This window comes from Macadamia integrifolia, unplaced genomic scaffold (genome assembly GCF_013358625.1).
Source record: "Macadamia integrifolia cultivar HAES 741 unplaced genomic scaffold, SCU_Mint_v3 scaffold2094, whole genome shotgun sequence".
Classification (NCBI taxonomy): Eukaryota; Viridiplantae; Streptophyta; class Magnoliopsida; order Proteales; family Proteaceae; genus Macadamia; species Macadamia integrifolia.
In genome coordinates this window covers 39,607-62,528 of record NW_024868508.1, presented here as the reverse complement: position 1 = coordinate 62,528, position 22,922 = coordinate 39,607, and the positions used below count along the sequence as shown (strand labels likewise).

At 37.1% G+C, this 22,922-nt stretch overlaps 1 long non-coding RNA gene and 1 other non-coding gene across 2 annotated transcripts; both read left to right on the top strand.

Moving 5' to 3' along the window:
• Window positions 1–1,586: 1,586 nt before the first annotated feature.
• LOC122065695 lies at window positions 1,587–22,080 on the top strand. The gene is made up of 3 exons (XR_006136076.1): window positions 1,587–1,950; window positions 21,043–21,071; window positions 21,433–22,080. It is a non-coding gene; the product is annotated as an uncharacterized LOC122065695 (long non-coding RNA).
• On the top strand, window positions 16,794–16,900 carry LOC122065697. The gene has a single exon (XR_006136078.1). It is a non-coding gene; the product is annotated as a small nucleolar RNA R71 (small nucleolar RNA).
• Window positions 22,081–22,922: the final 842 nt, after the last annotated feature.

The window sequence follows — 22,922 nt, the reverse complement described above, 5'->3', positions numbered from 1 at the left end:
ACATCCCACCTCTCTCTTTTTATAGAACTGCTCTACCGCCCTTGAAAGATTCCACTCTCTTGGAGACACCACCTTCTTGAAAACTTCACCACTTGGAGGATTCTAGTTTTTTCCACACTCTTAGAAGACTTCACCTCTTCTACTATTGAAAGACTTCAGTCTTTTGAATACTTCATCCACTTTGGAAGACTCTATCTCTGTTACTCTTCTACTTTGGTGTATCTTCACCTTCCCTATTAGAAAACTCTAATGGATAACCCAACTGTACTGTTGAACCAAACTCATCAAATCAAGATAAAAGAGACCAAAACCCAACATGAGCAAGATACAAAACACAATTGGAAGATTCATGGCAAAAAATCACAAATCAAGGGAAAAATGTAAAAACCTTGGATTGTGTGTTCCTCTCTAAATTGAGTTCTAGGTGGTTATGATCTTCTCCTCCATGTTTTCTACCATCGATGGGCTCCAATAACTGTGTTCTTGTCCTAAAAAGAGTATGTTCTTATTCATAAGACCAAAAACATTAAATATTTTAGCAAATTTGATTGTAAATCAGGTTTTTGGCAAATCAAATTGACTGATGAAAGTAAATCACTCACAGCTTTCAGTGTTCCATTTAATAAACATTACCAATGGACAGTTATGCCATTTGGTCTTAATATAGCCCCTCAAATCTTCCGGTTTCAAATCACTGAGACAACAAAGTTGAGAGCAAGGATTTAGTTATCGGTATCTATCAATATCAATCTAGATTGGACTTAGATTGGTGCATATTGGTCACTTTTTCCCTTAAAAAATATATATTTCTTTACGGTTTTACCCTTAAAATGATACTGGTAACCGATCCAGATCGGTCAGGTATCGGTATCGGTATCGGTATCGATATCGGCATATGATATGGCCAATCCAGTACCGATACTTGGAACCATGGTTGGGAGTCCTAGCGGTGGAAGAATGAGGTTGCAGTAACTTTGCGGCCTCTGATATCCTCCTTCCTTTGTTTTTCGGTCAATCGGCTGTGGTAGATGTGTTCTCCCAAAAATAGTAAGGCTACAAAATTCTAAGCAATTTGGCCTCAAATTTGTTGAGAAATCAAGGTTGGAGAAATGAAGTTTCTTAAAAGTTGCAAATCTAATACAAGATCAGACAGATTGGACAATCGGAATCAATCAATCCAAAAATACCTTTGAATTCAATTAAGAAGGCATTACTTTTATTGTTTTCCCCTTTGTTCATATTGATATCCACCAATATAGTATCGGCCAAGAATCAGGATTGGTCAAGGCCAATACTAATCCGATGCAAACAATCTTGACCAATCCCATCCAATTCCTCAAACCATTGTGGAGATCATATCTTTTTCTGTTGAATATTTGTAATATGATGGAACAATTTACTTCATGTGCTGTTGAGAAGAACATAAGAATGATTTATTTTGCAGATTAGTAGCTAGGGTAGCTAAAACTGAATCTTTTAGGGCACGTTTGATTGAAGGATTCTACAAAATGTACTGATTCTCTATTCATGATGGTGTTTGGTTCCATAAAATTACAATTCCATAAAGAATCGGGAAATTCTAAGATTTCATGTTTTTACACGATTTTTTTCTGAGAACTCCTATTGTGAACTCCTTAGTTGTCAGATAAGAAACACGTGATTCTTGAACTGGTATAAAGCAGGGCAATTCTTGAGAGAAACATTTTTTAACTGTTCGTCGATTTGTAAGGGCCGCGGAGGTTGAAACCAAATGAAGGTGATCCTCTCTTTCTCTCTCAACTCTTCTTCCTCCTCTCCTTAGTTGTGTCCTCCTCTGCTTCTTCTTCGGTGTTACGGAGCAATTGCAATTTTTCTTCCGAAATCCATAAAAAGAGCAAAACCTAGCTGTCAAAGTCATTGCAAATCACCTGATCTAGGGTGTTTTCTTTTTTAAATGGAAGATTGTATCAGGTAAATCATTCACTCGATCCCAACTTTTGGTTCATGTTCTTCGGGCTTTTATCTTTTTCAAGGAATTTACATCTTACTGATTTGGTTTGAGAAGAGAAAATTTAGTAGGATATTTTAACATCTTCCTGATTTGTTTTGGAAAGGTTCATATTCTTTGTTTCTTTTCAGTATCTATGGGATTGGAAAGTATTTCTGTATTTCTTTGAAATTTCTTCCTTAATCCCATGGTTGTTCATTGATCTTTCAAGATCCATACATAGTGATTGAATGCCAGGACAACAAGAGTCCTAAATTTTTACCGAAAAGGTGTATAATTCCTTGTTATGGCAGGGTCACCAATTTGGTGTAAAGTAGGAGTCTTGTTTCAGACTCTATCTAATAGGCTCAGAAAGACTAGTTTAGTTTTGGTCATGATAAACTCCTTAAATTCCTTCTGTGTAAAACCTGATTGTCACACATAGAACCAAGGATTTAGGGGATGGTATCGGATCGGATTGGATCGATAGGTATCAGTCGATTTTGCCCCTGTTTTTTCTAAAATGTACTATGTTTTTACTATTTTACCCCTGAATCGATATGGATAATCAATCCGGATCGGTCAAGGATCGAGGATTGATCTCAGCCATATTGATCCAATACAGCCGATACGAGACTGATACTTGAAACCATGCATAGAACAGTTTTGTGATTGAATATATATTTTTTTTTTTTGGTAGTTGGGGTTCCATTGTTCAGGGAATAGATATTCAACAGGCAGCTTCGGTGCAATTGGTTTTGCAGTTCGACATACTTTAGTCCCATCTTTTTCACAGATTTGAAAATAATGTTGGGGGGAGGGGAGGGGANGAAAAATGTAAAAACCTTGGATTGTGTGTTCCTCTCTAAATTGAGTTCTAGGTGGTTATGATCTTCTCCTCCATGTTTTCTACCATTGATGGGCTCCAATAACTGTGTTCTTGTCCTAAAAAGAGTATGTTCTTATTCATAAGACCAAAAACATTAAATATTTTAGCAAATTTGACTGTAAATCAGGTTTTGGCAAATCAAATTGACTAATGAAAGTAAATCACTCACAACTTTCAGTGTTCCATTTAATAAACATTACCAATGGACAGTTATGCCATTTGGTCTTAATACAACCCCTCAAATCTTCCGGTTTCAAATCAACTAAGACAACAAAGTTGAGAGCAAGGATTTAGTTATCGGTATCTGTCAATATCATTCTAGATTGGACTCAGATTGGTGCATATCGGTCACTTTTTCCCTTAAAAAATATATATTTTCTTTACGGTTTTACCCTTAAAATGATACTGATTACCAATCCAGATCGGTCAGGTATCGGTATCAGTATCGGTATCGGCATATGATATGGCCAATCCAGTACCAATACTTGGAACCATGGTTGGGAGTCCTGGCGGTGGAAGAATGAGGTTGCAGTAACTTTGCGGCCTCTGATATCCTCCTCCCTTTGTTTTTCGGTCAATTGGTTGTGGTAGATGTGTTCTCCCAAAAATAGTAAGGCTACAAAATTCTAAGCAATTTGGCTTCAAATTGGTTGAGAAATCAAGGTTGGAGGAATGAAGTTTCTTAAAAGTTGCAAGTCTAATACAAGATCAGACAGATTGGACAATCCGAATCAATCGATCCAAAAATACCCTTGAATTCAATTAAGAAGGCATTACTTTTATTGTTTTCCCCTTTGTTCATATTGATATCCACCAATATAGTATCGGCCAAGAATCAGGATTGGTCAAGGCCAATACTAATCCGATGCAAACGATCTTGACCAATCCCATCCAATTCCTCAAACCATGGTGGAGATCATATTTTTTTCTGTTGAATATTTGTAATATGATGGAACAATTTACTTCATGTGCTGTTGAGAAGAACATAAGAATGATTTATTTTGCAGATTAATAGCTAGGGTAGCTAAAACTGAATCTTTTAGGGCACGTTTGATTGAAGGATTCTACAAAATGTACTGATTCTCTATTAATGATGGTGTTTGGTTTCATAAAATTACAATTCCACAAAGAATCGGGAAATTCTAAGATTTCATGTTTTTACACGATTTTTTTCTGAGAACTCCTATTGTGTACTCTTTAGTTGTCAGATAAGAAACACGTGATTCTTGAACTGGTATAAAGCAGGGCAATTCTTGAGAGAAACAGTTTTTTATCCAGCTGAGTCTCTGCATCAGAACTGTTCGTCGATTTGTAAGGGCCGCGGAGGTTGAAACCAAAAGAAGGTGATCCTCTCTTTTTCTCTCAACTCTTCTTCGTCCTCTCCTTAGTTGTGTCTTCCTCTGCTTCTTCTTCGGTGTTACGGAACAACTGCAATTTTTCTTCCGAAATCCATAAAAAGAGCAAAACCTAGCTGTCAAATTCATTGCAAATCACCTGATCTAGGGTGTGATCTAGGGTGTTTTTTTTTTAAATGGAAGATTGTATCAGGTAAATCATTCACTCGATCCCAACTTTTGGTTCATGTTCTTCGGGCTTTTATCTTTTTCAAGGAATTAACATCTTACTGATTTGGTTTGAGAAGAGAAAATTTAGTTGGATATTTTAACGTCTTCCTGATTTGTTTTGGAAAGGTTCATATTCTTTGTTTCTTTTCAGTATCTATGGGATTGGAAAGTATTTCTGTATTTCTTTGAAATTTCTTCCTTAATCCCATGGTTGTTCATTAATCTTTCAAGATCCATACATAGTGATTGAATGCCAGGACAACAAGAGTCCTAAATTTTTACCGAAAAGGTGTATAATTCCTTGTTATGGCAGGGTCACCAATTTGGTGTAAAGTAGGAGTCTTGTTTCAGACTCTATCTAATAGGCTCAGAAAAACTAGTTTAGTTTTGGTCATGATAAACTTCTTAAATTCCTTCTCTGTGTAAAACCTGATTGTCACACATAGGACCAAGGATTTAGGGTGAGGGTGTTAATCGGTTCGGTTTCGGTTTAAATGGTGCGGATCAGTTCGGTTCACATTTATTTGACTAAAATCATAATCGCACCATTTACTAAACGGTTCCACTTTTTGAAACCGTGACCGTTTAGTAAACGGTTTCGATTTCCACGGTTTCTAAATGGTGTCAGTTTCACGGTTTTAAACGATTTCGGTTTCGATTTATTCCATACGGTTTGTAAAACGGTTCACAATCGGTTTGTTATAACTTGCAACCATCTCTAAACTAAAGATTATAAGTTTATCAAAAAATAATTGACAACCACAAATAAGAGATTCTATATTAACGATGGAATGTCTTAATTTGATAATCTAGTGCTATTTCCTTGCATGACCCTTCTCAAACATTTAGAACTAATATCATACAACATCCAAATCCAACCTTCTATAGCATAAAATATTAAAATGACAGATGGTTCAGTCAAAACACCCCATCTATGATAACATAATAATATAGTAACATATATGGATTACAAGTTCATGATCTAAAGCCTAAACTTGAACTGAATTGCAATAAATCATACCAAAGCAAGATAGACACTTAATTTAATTGTTAATTGTTATACGGATTACTGCCCCATCTTTATTTAATTGTTATACGGATTAATCGGATCGGTTTAAACGATTTTAATTCGGTTTGAAACCAACGGATTCCGCGGTTAAAACCAACCCGACCCATTTAGCTAATCGGCCTGAAACTTGAAACCATAACCGCACCATTTACTAAATGGTTTTGCGGTTTTGGTAAATGGTTTCGGTTACAAATTCACATCCTTAATTTAGGGGATGGTATCGGATTAGATTGGATTGATAGGTATCGGTCCATTTTTCCCCTGTTTTTTCTAAAATGTACTATGTTTTTACTATTTTACCCCTGAATCGATACGGATAATCAATCCGGATCGATCAAGGATCGGGGATTGGTCTCAGCCGATACTAATCCAATACAACCCGATACAAGACCGATACTTGAAACCATGCATAGGACAGTTTTGTGATTGAATATTTTTTTTTTGTAGTTGGAGGTTCCATTGTTCAGGGAATAGATATTCAACAGGCAGCTTCGGTGCAATTGGTTTTGCAGTTCGACATACTTTAGTCCCATCTTTTTCACAGATTTGAAAATAACGTTTGGGGGGGGGGGTGAGGTGGAGCCAGGGAAGGGCTGGTGAGGGTTTCAGTCGTCAATTAGAAGGTCCTTACCCTTTATGCAGTTATTATCCCACATACCCTTTAATAATCAGTTCAGTCTGAAGTCTTGAGATCAGTTACATAATCAGCTGGTCTCGATCTGGGTCTGCAATTAAAGCTGGGGTCTTAAGGGCAAACCAACAAAAAATGAGCAAGACCAACCTATTGTGATTTGAGACCCCTACCTTTCTTGTGCAGTTGGGAGGTGTTGGGTCAAATTTTTCAGGTGGGTTTTGAATAGGGCATAAAATGGGAGGGTCAGCCCTGCTGAGATCCTCTTCAATAGTTTTAATCCAGATTTGGATCATGTTAACGACGGTAATTTTGTTCAATGAAATAAAAAACAAAATTGTATTACTAAACTAGTTAAAATATTCAATATAACATGATAAGTTAAGAGTGCCAGAATACTTCCCCCTTTCTTGCTTTGAACATGGGAAACAGAGCCTTTGATCTTCTTCTTAAACATCACAGGCTCAAAAGAATTCAAGTAGTGTGCTAAATGCAATGTCATATAAAAGCTCCCACAGCTATGATTTTCCATCTGCAATGGATCAATATAGATTTCTACTTTGGTTTCCCCCATGGGTGTTGCACTGCTGAGTTCCTGTTGGATGCATGTGGCTCCTAATTCTTGAGCTCAACCTATGAACCCATAATTCAGATGCGCAATGAAATTTGCCCTACTTCTGACAAAAAACAGATGGCCATTTTGCTTCATTAGTTTGGAGATTTAAATTGCTATCTGTCATTATAGGAAGATGATCTTCTGTAGAATCATTTGGTTCCTAGTTGATTTTATCTAATAATGATGATGGATGAGTTAATTAGATGATAATAGATGAGTTAATTGCACCAAAGTTGATCCAGTTAGATGATGATGGATGAGCTAATTAAGTTCTGAAGGTTATCTGATAAGCGGTTTTTCGTAACATGAAATGTAGAATCTCAAAATAATGGATCCCAACTGTGAGAACAACGCAGTTTATTAGAAGCGTAAAAAAATTATTGTCTTAGCAGCCGCCGCTGCTGCTGCTATAGGAATTGACCAATATAGGAAATTGTATCTCAGCAAAGATCCTTACAACAATGAGGTTGTGTGTTAGTGTTGAAACATAGACAATAATTGGTGCATCAGACGAAACATGTCGAGATCAGATTAGAATGAGCGGGAGGGCATTTTATACACTATGTCATATGTTGAGAGTAAGGGACCTCCTGCAAGAGCAAATTAATGAGGGTGGAGAAACACATGGTAATATTCTTTCACACTTTTACCCATAATGTCAAGAATCGAATAGTTTTACACCTCCTTGGTCATTCTAGTCAAACTATTAGCAAGTACTTTAATCTTGCCTTGGGTGCAGACAAACTGTACCCACAATTGCTCCTCCCACCGAATACCAATATTTATAGTCGCATAATAGATAGTGTTGTAAGATATTTCTCATACTTTAAGAATAGCATAGGAGCTATTGATGGGTAACATGTCCCTGCATGGGTACTTACAACCAAACATCAGACATTTCGAGATAGGAAGGGGAATATTTCTCAAAATATCCCGGTTACATGTGACTTTGAAATGAAGTACACACATATATTATCTGGATGGGAGGGCTCTACATCAGATTCACGAATATTGAATGATGCCTTTCACAGGGAAGCCAAGGCAAAGATTATTGTACCTCCAAGTAAATATTATCTCGTCGATGTTGGGTTTGCCAACCAGCAGAGCTTCTTGAGACCTTATGGTAATGTCTATTACCATTTGAAAGAGTGAAAGAGTGGTGGAACTGTGACAATCTCCAACCGATAAAAAGGAATTATTTAATTTGTGACATTCCTAGATACGAAATGTGATTGAATGTTTATCTTCTCATGAAGTCACGTGTCAAGATTCTGAAAAATCAACCTGAATACCCTTACAAGACTCAGACCATGATAGTGCTAGCATGTGTTCTCAAACATAACCACATTCTCAATTAATACAGTGTTGTAGAATAAGAGTGGTGGTTTACGGAGTAGCAAGTTAAGGAAGCAAACTGTAGAAATCAACAAAATCCTGAACAACAACAATATTGAATATGATGGTTTTGATGATATCAATTAGGGGTGGCAATTTCAAGCCCCACCCGTAGGCCTGATCGAGTCCGACACATTTATGTCTTGACCTGAACCGACCTGATTAATAAACGTATCAGGCTTGAGCCCAACACATTTATAAGCAGACTTAAACCAACTTCTTTAAGCCCGAGCAAGCCTGACCCCTTTGCCTTTTTTTTTTTCCTGTTGGTAAATGACCACCTTATCATAGGTGAGAGGCATTGGTAATATCCCTCTCTGTTCTCTCTACCTTCTATTCTGGTCTTTGGTTTTTAAAAAGTACACCATCCTGTTCGATAATTGCTGTTGTTGTTAGATGGTCCATGGAAACTCTAAACTGCTGCTACATACAAGAGGATTGAACCGAAGTTGAACTAGAACTATCCCTTGTCTATTAGTTCTAAAGTTTTACTTTTGAAGCCTTATCTTCTGAAAAATCAATCTGTCCAACAGATCTGGAGGTAAGAGTATGTAAGCCCTACATTTACAAAGTTTTGAAGTTTTACTTCTGAAGCCTTATCTTCTCCCTTAAATATCAATCTGTCCAACAGATCTAATGTATTTGGGAGTTTCAATTAGCCATTAGAGGCCTTCCATTGACCACGATTTGATCTCCATCTTGATCATTTCGTGAACGAATCAAAATAAACCATAAGTAAATTATAAGATAGTGGTACGAAAGGGTTGAACCCACAGAGAACAAGAAGGCTAAATCTACTAAGATTGAGGTGAATGTTATTTTGAAAATAAAATTTATAAAATTCAGAATTCAAATTAAACTAAGTAAGCCATTAATAAAGATAAGAATTAATGAGAAAAAACTATCCTTAGGTCTCGAATCTGTTTTGGTATTATTACCAATCTCTAGTTCATACTTTGGTCCACTAAAACTACAAGTTCCAATGTAACCATAGTAATATAATATTTGACTACCCTAAGCATAACCTATCTTATCAAGCACTATCATCTAACGCTTTCGCTTAGCACACTTAGCTTGACTGGTTAAAGAATATCGTTAGTGTGTGCCAAAAAGTAACATAAAATACCATTGTTTGAATAGAAGGTGAGATCCAAGAAGAAAGGTGAACTGTGAGAACAAATAAAGAAAAACCAGTAAGGGATGATGTCTGTGAGGGGCTGATATGGGCACCCTATTTCTTAGAGAATGAGTGTGAAGAGTGTGAGAAAAGAGAATGACGGAGAGAGAGATATATAGGGAGAAAGAGGGGTGCGTGTGATGGGAGATGGAATTGGATTAGGAGAGAAAAAGAAGGACATAGAGTTGTGAGTGAGAGAAATCGTGGGTAATGGAGAGAGAGAGAGGGAATCCATGGGAGATGGGTTGGCGTAGGAGAGAGAAAAAGGAGAGAGAGAGATAGAGATGTGTGAGATGGGTGAGAGATAAGAGAGAGGGGTGAGATGAGAGAAAATAAGAGAGGATATAATAGTGGTTAGGGGAGAGAACCATGAGAGAAAGGAGGAGAAAAAGGAGGGAGAAAGATGGATTCAGTGGGAGATAGAAAAAGAATAGGGAGAGAGAACGTGGTAGAGAGGTAGTAGAAGCGGAAGTGCATGTGAGGCGGAAGAGAAAGGAGAGAGATTGTAGGAGGTGGAAGAGATAGAGAAAATAGGAAAGAACTGTGGGCAGTAGTGAGGGCGTGAGAGGGATCTGTACCAGGAGATGGACTTGTGGGAGAGATCTACTAGAGGAGAGATTTTAGGACAAAGAGAGCATCATAATCTAATTTGGATAAGGAGAGAGAAAAAGATGAGAGAAAGTAGGAAAATGGGAAAAGGATGAGAGAAAGTAGGAGGGGAAGAAGAGAGGGAAGTGTGAAAGAGGGAGAGAAGGAGAAACGTGAGGTTCTCTCTCTCAAATTTTTTTTCTTCTCTGGAAATTTTCAATTCTACCCTTGATCTTTTGCCCTTGCTTCTAGATTGAACAATCTCCCATCCATTCAACATCAAACATGTGCACATCTCTTGAAAACCCTGCAAGCATACAAAATCACATTATATAGTCAAATTAATCATGAAAATTTAATTAAAAGTAACAATTAAATAACCATATCATGGAGAATTCAACCAGATCACACTCCCCAACTTGTACTTTTGCTCATCCTCGAGCGAAAGACAATAAAAACTACTCTAGTTATCATGCCATTATCTTAATGTGACCACTCATGAAAAAGTAAGGGCATCATCAAAGAATCAACACAAAGTTAAACAAAGAACAACATCGTCATCCACTCTAACAACTTTTACTCTCATTCAAAATCAACCATTGTAGCTAAGTCATGAGGTCCAAGTGCTACACAAACCATCACTTTTGTCATGTAACTATGACCATGCTCTTTTTAAAAAAAAAAATTTACAATTACTTTGATCCGTGCAATGTCCTGACCTATTAAGCTTTCTAAATGGGCTATATAGCGAGCTTTAAGTCAATTGCTCTCAAACCAGGTGTCTTTAAGGAATTAGGCGTAGAACACCCCTCGGACTTAATTACTCAACCCAAATTAGCTACAAGCCAAGACTAGATCAAAGTTTTCAAATTTTACTCAAATTGTCCAACCTTTTTACGCAAAAATCTATGTTTGTGACATAAAGTTCCAGTTACTTAGAAGGAATTTTTTTTTTCAATATAAACATTCCACCTGTTTGATGCGAATTTCAATGCTTGTGGCAAAGAAACCCAGTTACTAGGGAGGAAGTTATAATGCATGATTAAAAAAAAAAAAATCTACACACAAGGCTTGCATAATTACACAAGGATCATCATAAACATTCATTAAAATGACAATTTCAGATTCAAAGTAAAAAAGTTAACCAGCATGGAAGAGTAATAATGTTCTAAGTTTAATTAACTGTTAAATACATCAACACACATAAAAATCACATGTTATAACTCTTGACAAAGACATTAAAAGCTCTAGAGTAGAAAAATTCAGCAGAAATGTACAATCAATATCAGAGTTCAAGTTCAAATTATTCATTCAATCACAAATTCACCCTCACTCCCCAAATTAAATGACATTGTCCCAATGGCATGTGAAAGAATAACACATAATTAAGCAAGGGGAATAAAGCAAAGAGAAGCAAAGAGAATGAGTAATACAACCTGATGGAGGGAAGTGCTACCGCTATCATCTGGACCAACATGGATATGCCCTCATACTAAACCTGAAAAATAAAACTAAACAAAAACACAAAGTGAAATGGTGGGCTGCTCCCACAAGCGCTAAGTTTACTATCTTCAGCCAGACAAATAGTGGAACTCAAAAGAAATCATAAACTAGGTTAATAAAGTCAATAAATTCAGTGACCTGGCTATCAATAATACCATCCACATAAGGTTTAAGGCGTTGCCCATTAACCTGAAAAATGTGCCCTATTTTAGGATCTTGAATTGCAACAGCACCATGAGGAAACACTTTAGTGACCACAAAGTAGGGGTGTCAATTCTTAAACCGAACCGGTAAAACCGACCGGACCAAACTGATAACAACACGGACCGAACCGAACCAAAGCTTTATTGGGTCGGTTCGGTTTGGAGTATTGCAACCCCAAAACCAAACCAAATCGCATCGGAAATCGGATGAACCTGAAACCAAACCGAAACCGGCTCAAAACCAGGACCGAAATCGAAACCAAACCGGTAAGAAACCAAAACACTCCAAAATTCATTAAAAAAATCAAAATTTGCATAGTTTTGTAAACATTTGTATGGAAAGTCGAATCCAAACCGGACCAAAAACCAAAACCAACCCGGTTACAAATCGATTTAAGAAACCGAAGACAAACCGAAACCAAACCGCACCGAGACCGAAACCAAACCGAAACTGGAATTTCCTTATTGGTTCGGTTTCGGTTTCAACTTTCCCACACCAAAACAGACTCAACCCGGACCGAAACCGAGCCGAACCGACCGATTGACACCCCTACCACAAAGGGAGCATCCCATTGAGAGCGAAGCTTACCAGGAAAGAGGCGTAACTTGGAATTAAAGAGCCAAACTTTCTAGTTAACTTCAAAAGACTTACGGATAAAATGTTTATCATGAAAAGCCTTCATCCCTAGCCTTATAAATATGTGCTCTCTGATACGCATCATTGAGTATTTCATCCGACTCCACGAGTTAAAGACGACGGTTGGAACCAATTTTGTCTATATCAAAATTAAATATTTTAATGGCCCATAAAGCACAATGTTCTAACTCAACAGGTATTGACAAGCTTTCACAAACACCAATCGGTAAGGGGACATGCCAATAGGAGTCTTATAAGCAGTATGATAGGCCCACAATGCATCATTTAGTCTCAAAGACCAATTCGTATCAAGCCTAACCATTTTCTCAAGAATGCACTGGTGTGTGGATGAGCGCGGCAACCTTATTAGTTATAGAATACTTCCACAGTAAAGCCCCAAATTTCCAGTGCTTAAAATGGGAGCCACCATCACTAATGATGGCACGTGGAAATCCAAAGCCATTGAAAATGTGACCTCTGTACAAACTTAACCACCACATTGTGATCATTGGTTCTCTTGACCATTGCTTCAACCCATTTGAATACATAATCTATCGCAACCAAAATATACTCAAAGTTGAAAGATGAAGGGAAAGGTCCCATGAAATCTATACCCCACACATCAAACATCTCAACAATCAGAATAGGATTAAGGGACATCATATCTCTACGAGACATATTTCTGACTTTCTGACACTAAACACAACTGCGGCAAAACTTTAAATATAGTAGGCCAAAAGAAACCACTCTGTAAAACCTTGGCAGCAGTTTTCTTGCCACTAAAATGCCCTCCACATGCAAGAGTGTGACAAAAGGTAAGAATACTATGAAACTCACTCTCTGGGACACAATAACGAATCATCTAGTCGGGAGAATACCTAAACAACTCTCGATCTTCTCAATAATAGAACTTTAGCAGTGAAAAGAATCTATTTTTCTTTGCTTACTCCAACCATCAGGAAGCTTCCCAACAACCAAGTAGTTCACTATATGTGCAAATCAACGAGAAGTAATATGAGAAATCGTAAATAATTGCTCATCAGGGAATGAATCTCTAACTAACTCAGTGATGGAGGGTGACTCAACTAAGATCCTAGATAGATGATCTGCTACCACATTCTTGGAACATTTTTTGTCCCAAATTTCTAAATCAAATTCTTGTAACAGAAGAATCCATCTAATCAACATAGGTTTAGTGTCTTCCTTGGCAAGTAAATACCTAAGAGCAGCATGATCAGTATACACTGCAACCATGGATCTCAGGAAATAAGATCAAATTTTCTCGAGAGTAATCACAACTACTAGCAATTCTTTCTCAATCATAGTATAATTCAATTGAGCTTCTGAGAATATGTTACTAGCATTATATATGACAATGAGTTTCTTGTCAACTCTCTGTCCTAACACAACTCCAACAGCGTGGTCAGATGCATCACACATAATATCAAATGGCAGCGACCAATTTGGGGGCTTAATTATGGGTGTTGTAGACAATAAAGCTCGAATGGTATGGAAGGCTCAAAGGTGGACATCATCAAAGATAAATTGTGCATCCTTGGCAAGTAAATTGCAAAAGGGTCTAGATGTAGTACTGAAGTCCTTAATGAACAGCCTATAGAAGCCTGCATGGCCGAGAAATGAACGGACCTACAGAACAGAAGTGGGAGGTAGGAGTTTGACAACCATCTCAACCTTGGCTTTGGTAACCTTTATCCCACGTTTGAACACAATGTGACCTAGAATGATGCCGTCTTGAACCATGAAATGACTCTTCTTCCAACTCAGAATCAGATTTGTCTTTATACAACATTTTTAAATTTTGGTCAATTTTAAGAGACAATCATCAAAGGATGACCCAACCATAGAGAAATCATCCATGAAAACCTCGAGAAAATATCCCACCATGTCAACGAAGATAGACATTATGGACCTCTGAAAGGTGGTAAGTGTATTACATAACCCAAAGGGCATCCATCAGAAAGCGAATGTACCATAAGGGCACGTGAAAGTGATTTTCTCTTGGTTTTCAGGGCATATAGAGACTTGATTATAACCTGAATAACCATCGAAGAAACAGAAATGGCTTTGACCCGTTAATTTCTCTAGGATTTGATCAATGAACCGCAAAGGAAAGTGATTCTTACAGGTGATAGAATTCAATTTTCGATAATCAATGCATACCCACCAACCTGTGGTTGTGCGAGTGAGGACCTTGTTACCCTGGTCATTCTCAACGACAGTAATGCCCGATTTCTTAGGCACAACTTGAGTGGGACTCACCACTTGCTATCAGAGATGGGATAAATAATGACTGCATTTTATCATTTCATCACCTCTTTCTTGACAACTTCGCGTATGTTAGGATTCAATTCCTTTGAGCATCCTAGCAAGGTTTAACTCCATCATCACAATAGATATGATACATACAAATTGATGGGCTATACCTTTCAAATCAGCCACGTAACGTCCAATGACAGCCTTATATTATTTGAGAACATTCAATTGTTTGCTTTCTTGATCAGGTGTCAAAGTGGAAGCAATGATGACAGATAGTGTCTCATTCCATCCCAAGAAAGCAAATTTCAATTAATCTGGCAATAGTTTGAGCTCTAACATTGGTGGAGACTCAATAGAACTCAATGCTGATTTCTCAGCCAAAGGAGGAATGAGCTCAAACTTGATAGTCTAAGGAGGACGATCGAAAAAGGTAGGAGCATCTAACAAAGCATTAACCTCGGCAATGTAAGAATCAACATCAAAATCATCACCTCTAAAGAAGGTCAAACACTACTACATTGGGTCATCTACTAATGTCATTGGGGTGTACTTTGCTACCACATCATCTATCACATCAACGGAGAAGCACTTGTCCTCACGTTGGGGCCCTAAAGAAGCATTGAAGATTTTTAATAAGAGCTTCTTATTATCAAAGGAAATGTTCATTGCATTTGATTTACAATTGATGCATGCATTGGCAGTGGCCAAGAATGGATGTCCTAAGGTTGTCGACTGTGGTTTTCCATTAATGGGTGCTTCTATGCCAAGAACAATGAAATCCATATGAAAATAAAGCTCATCAACCTTAACTAATACATAAAGCCTCTGGGGACTTTGATTGAATGGTCAGTAAGATGGAGAATAACATCTATAGGCTTCGATTCTCCAAATCCAAATTGATCACAAATTGAGGTAGGCAAAATATTTACACTCGCCCCTAGATAAAGGAGAGCATGCTCAATGGGAAGGTTCCCAATGGTGCACGATATGAGAGGTGCTTCTACATCCTTAAGTATGGGGGGAAGTTTATTGGATAGGATTGCACTCACTTGCTCAATAAGAAGGACAATTTTTGGAATGTGAGTCTTTAGCTTACGCCTTTGAGTGTGTTAGTCTTTCAAGAACTTAGCATAAGCTGGAACTTGATTTATGGCATCTAGAAGAGGAAGGTTGATCTGGACTTGTTTGAACAATTCCATCATCTCTTCCATTTTTCAACCCTTTTTGCCAAATGCAAAAAAAGGAGATTTAAACAAGAGGAGAAAGGGGCTTTAGGCATATAAACATTAGGGTTACTACCTATCCCAACTTATTCAATCTCATCATCCTTGGAAGCTTGTGGAGCTCCAAGACTGGGGTTTGGACTCACTTCTTTCTCAAAATCCTCTGTAAGGAAATTTTGTTTAGGTGTTCCCAATACTCGGTCATTCTTTAGAGTCATGACTGCCTGGGGTTGTTCATAGAAAACTCGATTGCTAGATTGATTCTTAGGATTTTCTACCACTTGACTTGGTAGTTAACCTTCCTCTATCTTACTGATGGCATCAGCTAACTGACCCAACTGAGTTTCTAATTTAGTAAGGGATTGAGTATGGAGTGCAAGAGTTGTATGTTTTGGTCCAACCCATTCAAGGCACGCATCACCTTTTCCTCTAATGATAAACTCATAGGCGGTGGAGGAGGTGGTTGTTGCACATCTCCATAGGCAGTCTATTGATTAGAAAAATTCTGCCTATGTGGTGGATTTTGGAAATTATTGGGTTGTTTTAATCCAAATTGGGGTGGTTCCTCCAACCAGGGTTACAGCTCTGGGAATATGGGTCATTTCTCAGTTTTGAGAAACTCTGGGCAGCCTGTGTATGTTCTTCAACAAATTCAAGGACTTGCAAATCTTGAGGGCAATCGCCCACATAATGTGCAGGACTAGCACAAAGAATGCATACATCCTGATAAGTAAGAGCTGGGGTAGATTGCCTAAAATTTTCTCCCATGGACAATAAGCGGTCAAGATTTTCAGAAAGCATGTCCACTCTAGTGTTTATGGCTATAGATTGGCCTACCTCATAGAGGCCCCCTCTCTTTTGGGATCCAATGGTAGGGCGGTTAGTCCTAAAGACTGACACATGACGTAGGGAATTTTCGCTGAGAGTTTCAAATAGTTTCCCTGCCTCATCCTCACTTTTATGCATAAAAGTGCCTCCATAGGAAGTATCAACCATCTGCCTATGTCTATCTGTCAGTCCATCAGAGAAACATTTGACCAACTGCCACTTAGGTACAACATGATGGGGACACTTTCTAATTCGATCATTAAGTCTCTCCCAGGTCTCATGGAATTGCTTACCATCAACTTCTGAAAAACTAGTGATGGCTCGCCTGATTTGGTTAGTCCTACCTATGGGAAAAATACTTCTTTAGGAGCTCCTGTTGCATTTGGGCCCAGGTTTCAATCACTACAAAATCCAAAGAATTAAACCATTATTTGGCTTTATCCTTAAGGGAAAATGGGAACAAGGTCAACCCAAGGGCATTGTGAGAAAAATTCTGGATTTCGACAATGGAGTATATCTTCGAAAATTCATCCAAGTGCAAAAATATGGGAGCATCTGAATGACGCTGGACTTCATCTTATATTGGGCGGCCTAAACAATAGGAACCCTAATACATGAGGTTGATGTATAAGTCGATAAGGGTGAAATGTTCACTCAATAGGCATCTTACTGGTCCATTCTCCTCTGCCATTTTCTTTTTTCGAATTAAACGCAAAGTTCTCTCAATTTCAGGGTCCTAATTGGTCAAGTTCGGATGACAAGAATGACGACTATGCATCAACTACCAACAACTACGAAAGTAAAATAAAAAAAAAAAAAAAAAAGAAAGACTCACAACCAAGATGTGCAAGAGGGCTAAATGCGAATTCAATGAGGGTTGAAGATGGTGCACTCTTCCTTGCTCTGCAACCTGAGCTACCTACAAAACAAAATAAAAACATCTTAGGCTGAATTAAACTTAAACTATAGAAGAAGAGAAAAAAATTGAAATGAAAACTAAAACAAAACAACTAAATCAATCTTAGGAAATTGTGCTTCGGTTCCCCAACAACAACGCCAAAATTTGATCACTGTCATGAACGAATCAAAATAAACTCTAACTAAATTGTAAGATAGTGGTAAGAAAGGGGTCGAACCTAGAGAGAACTAGAATGCTAAATCAATAAGATTGAGGTGAATATTGTTTTGAAAATCAAAATTATAAAATTCAGAATTCAAATTAAACTAAGTAAGCCAATTAAGAAAGATAAGAATTTATGAGAAGAAACTATACTCAAGTCTCGAATCCGTTTTGGTATTATTACCAATTTCTGGTTCATATTTTGGTCCACTAAACTACAAGCTCCAATGTAGCCACAGAAATATAATCTCTAGCTACCCTAAGCATAGCCTATCCTGTCAAGTACTATCGTATATCACTTTTGCTTAGTTTGATTAGTTAAACTCTGTCGTTAGTGTATGTTAAAAATCAACATAAAATATCATTGTTTGAATAGAATAAATGAATCACAAATACAAATATTCTAAACTAATTTAACAATAGAAAGGGATCTTTAACATCAAACAATCAAATATGAATTCCAACCATAAATTAAATAACAATAAATCAAAACTTCATCTAAAACTAAAGATAGAAAGGGGTCTTAGCCACTCATGGTGCAATGAACAAAGGGTAGCAATGATGATAGTGACGATGGAACTTCGATACAATGGCAATGGCCTCTGTGCAATGTTGTCCAGGAAAATCCGTCCCAAAGAAGGCGCGATCCAAGAAGAAAGGAGAACTGTGTAAACAAAGAAAGAAAAACCAGCAAGGGATGATGTATGTGAGGGGTTGATATGGGCAGCCTATGTCCTAGAGAATGAGTGTGAAGAGTGTGGGAAAAGAGGACAGAGAGATATTCATAGGGAGAAAGATGGGTGCATGTGATGGGAGATGAAATTGGATTAGGAGAGAAAAAGAAGGACATAGAGTTGTGACAGAGAGAAATCGTGGGTAATGGAAGGCATGAAAAGGAAGAAGGAGAGAGAGAGAGAGAGAGAGAGAGAGAATCCGTGGGAGATGGGTTGGCGTAGGGGAAAAAAATAAAAAAAGGAAAGAGAGAGATAGAGATGCGTGAGATGGGTGAGCGATAAGAGAGAGGGCTGACATGAGAGAAAATAGGAGAGGATATAAACGTTGTTAGGGGAGAGAACCGTGAGAGAAAGGAGGAGAAAAAGGAGGGAGAAAGACGGATTCGGTGGGAGATAGAGAAAGAATAGGGAGAGAGAACGTTATAGAGAAGTAGTAGAAGAGGATGCGTGTGTGAGATGTGAGAGAAAAGAGAGAAATTGTAGGAGCTGCAAGAGATAGAGAAAATAGGAGAGAACCGTGGGCAATAGTGAGGGCGTGAGAGGGAGTTGTACGAGGAGATGGACTTGTGGGAGAGATCTAATAGAGGAGATTTTAGGACAAAGAGAGCATCATAATCTAATTGGGACATGGAGAGAGAAAAAAATGAGAGAAATTAGGAAAAGGGGAGAAGGATGAGAGAAAGTAGGAGGGTGAAGAAGAGAGGGACCTGTGAAAGAGGGAGAGAAGGAGAAACCGTGAGGTTCTCTCTCTCCTCAATTTTTATTTTCTTCTTCTCTTGAAAATTTCAATTCTACCCTTGATCCTTTGCCCTTGCTTCTAGACTGAACCACAACCATCTCCATCCATTCAGCATCAAACATGTGTACATCTTTTGAAAACCTTGCAAACATATAAAATCACATTATATCGTTAAATTAATCATCAAAATCTAATTAAAAGTAACAATTAAATAACCTTCTCATGAAGTATTACGACCCGATCACATTTATAAGTCAAATTTGTGGTCACTGCTGCATGGATGTTGGTAATGCCCATTTAATACCCATTTAAGGATAAACAAGTCCGTAGCCTGGCTAAGGCCTATTTATGGCATCCTGATTATAGTCCGAAACTGATCGGCTCGATTATAAGTCATACCATGTCCACTCTAGCTAAGCTCATTTAGATAAACAAGAATTCACAGTGTAGCCTTAGAATTTGGCCCAGACCGGCTGATCCCAACCGATTGACACCCCTATTATCAATGATGGTCTTTTGAATGTTGATTGGGAATAGTTTTGAAAAGATATAGTAGATAAAATGTGGGATGGCTAGATGTAAAGTGATTTGGTTGATGAACAAGATGATTTCTGATACATTTGGTTATATTATGTACTGTACTATTGAGAAACGATACTCTACTTTTTTCTTTTTTCTCTTTTCTCAATCATTCTATTTTATTTGTACGGTTATACTTTATTGAGGCTAGGGTTTATCCAGTCCTAAATTTATATGCTGAACTTAGATGACATGGTGATGTGTTTATATGGTAATATTTACAAAAATTTTACAGAACATCTGTTTGTTAGCTAATATTTATCTGTAATTTACTTAGTTTGATATGATGATGTGTTTACGTTTATGTGGTATTGTTTGTTGACCCAATTAATGAATATGTGTATAATTTTCTATCATTGATACTCCTTACGTAATGAACTAGAAGGCATGGCTTCAGAAAGCCAATTCCAGTCTAAGACGACAAAACTATTCTAGGCCAAGTGAGGTATCACAATTTATGCTCGAGTGTCAATTGGGACACTATCACAGTGGGAGGACTGGTGATAGTGGATTTAGGAAAGACCAATGGCAAACAATTTCCAAAAGCTTAAAGGACAGATTTGGGATGATCTACGAGTGGGATTAGTGCCGTAACCATTACCGAATATGGAAGCAAAAGAATAGTGGTATGTATTAGAATAAAATAGACATGCACTTTGATGCACCTCAACATGTTTGAAATGAATTTAAGGTACTAAGCATGTTTGAAGTTTCGGAATTTTTAGCGAAATTTTTTTAAACGAAACGAAATTAGGCACGAAATAAGAGTTGTACAAAATTTCGGTACCGTTTTAGTATCTCACCGAAACGGTACAAACCAAGTGTTATAAATTTTGACTCTGTCTCGGTGGTTTCGGTTCAAGGAGCCTATTTTGAAAGAAAAACACTCCTTTCATCCTCTAATTAGCCATATCATCACACTTTTTGACTTCCATTGGACTCCTACAATATTTTGAAAGAAAATACTCCTTCCATGCATTTGTGGTGTAGTTAGAGGAAAATGCACGTCGACTCTATCGTACTAAGCATGGAATCCAGCCAGGCCGTCATAGTTAATTCTAGTAAATAGTAGATACTACATAGTCATTATGATTACTATTGTACTATTTCTGTAATTTATATGCTCAGTGTTTGACTTTAGTTGAGACTTGTGGATTAGGGAGTCGCATAGTATACACTCTAATACTCTAAATATTAGCTAATTAATGTTGATGTATGTTTGATCATGGCTTAAATGCATTATTTATTTGTTTTACTATCATATTATATATTATTCTAGCCATGAAATATGTACAATTTTCAGAACAGTTAGACGGTTGCTTCCAAACAAAGGTACAACTCTAAAACAAGATTTTTTTCTTTTTTTTTTGGTAAACTCTAAAACAATGTTATGTTCTAATATTTTTGCATTTTTATGTTCTTAACATGGTTATTAACTTAAAATAGGCTACCCACCAAGTTTCAGGTCAAAATATTACCATTTGACCACCAAAACAGGCAACCAAAAAAAAAAAAAAAAATCTGCCGAAATCTTAGTATTTCGATGGTCATGAACCCACTAAAGTACCAAAACGAAACGAGATCTTGAACCTTGGGTACTAGTGACTATTTCTTAAACCTTTACCTAACTATAATATGTAATCATTTCTTTTAATGATATTCATTAATATTATCTTTTAACAATTTTTTTCAGAAAAAATGAGCAAAGATATTGGAAAGAACATGCATTGCTTCCCGTACACATTGACGTTGGTATATGTTGGGCAATGAGATAGCAATGATTCATCACATCCATCTGAGGCAGCTACTAATTGGCTTATGACTTCAGGATGAATCTTGATGGACTAAAATACCTGTCTATTGCAAGTGAAGGGGAATTTCAGAATGAAGAAAGTGTCCCTTCAATTCATTCAAAAGGTTCGAATCGTGTTTGAGGTTGGCCTAGATCAGCTAGTGCTAATGGCAGTGACATAGAGAAGAGAAAGAAGGGAGAAGCTAATAAGATATCAAGCCCATTGAAGATAATAATTTCCCACATTGGTCGTCTAGTCACCACTGAGTCTAGCGATGACCTCACAGATAGGCTTTCTGATGCAATTGATATGATCCAAACTATTGGCTTCAACAAAAAAATTGTGTGCAAAAAATTCTTTGGACAAAGCCTGAACATGTGCAATCTTTTTTTCAAGAAGAGTGACGAAGATAAGCCAAATGTGTTGGAGTTACTTATGAAAGAAGGTGGGATAGAGATAATTGATCTACATTGATGGATGATTTTGATGTTTTTTTTTAGGACTATGAACTGATAAACTTTGAATAATGAACTTACTTATTTTTCGGATGTGACATGTGATGTATGGTGAATAATGAATTTTTTCTTCCTGTGGGTCTATGCATAAGATATGGTGAATAATGAACTTTGAAAGTTTTTATCTTGTTTAATTACTTTTGTTAAACTTTATGAATGGTCTGGATTAATGATTTAAGTATGTTTCATTTCAATTAGCTATGGCATGGATGAAATACTACACATGTTACTTAATTTAGTATTGGATCGTATGGGACAACACATGTTATATAATTCAGTTTTTATGAAGTGTTATATGGATGAATTGGAACACATTAGGTAGATGTGATGTATGATGGATTATATGGATGAAAAAGAGCATGTTATTCCATTTACTAATGGATTTCATAGATGAATAATATAAGGTTAAATAATCTCACAATAAAATCTATTATTTTTTTTTAGATGGATAATGTTGCTAGATGTGATGTATGTCTAACATTTAATACTCATCATCATCCGGAAAGAAAATTCTATAAATGTAATACCCACACTTCTTTTTTTATGTGAGTGAACAACTACAAGATGTGTGAATATGGAGAAGGACAGTGTAAAGTTCAACGATGCACTAATGTGCAAAATAAAGGGCGAGACTTCTAGTGTTGCCCACGCAGTATGATTGTCAGATAGCCTAATTTTGTAGAATAATTAAATCTAATAATTATACATTCGCATATAAGTGTCTAATGTTTGAATGATTCAAATTGTTTTTAGTTTAAAAATCATGATGTGAAAAGTTTTAATTGATAGGGGATAGAGAATCTTCTTCATGCAATCATGTAGGAGGGAGTATGAATGTGGTTCAACTTACAATCATACTTTCTTCATCCATAAAT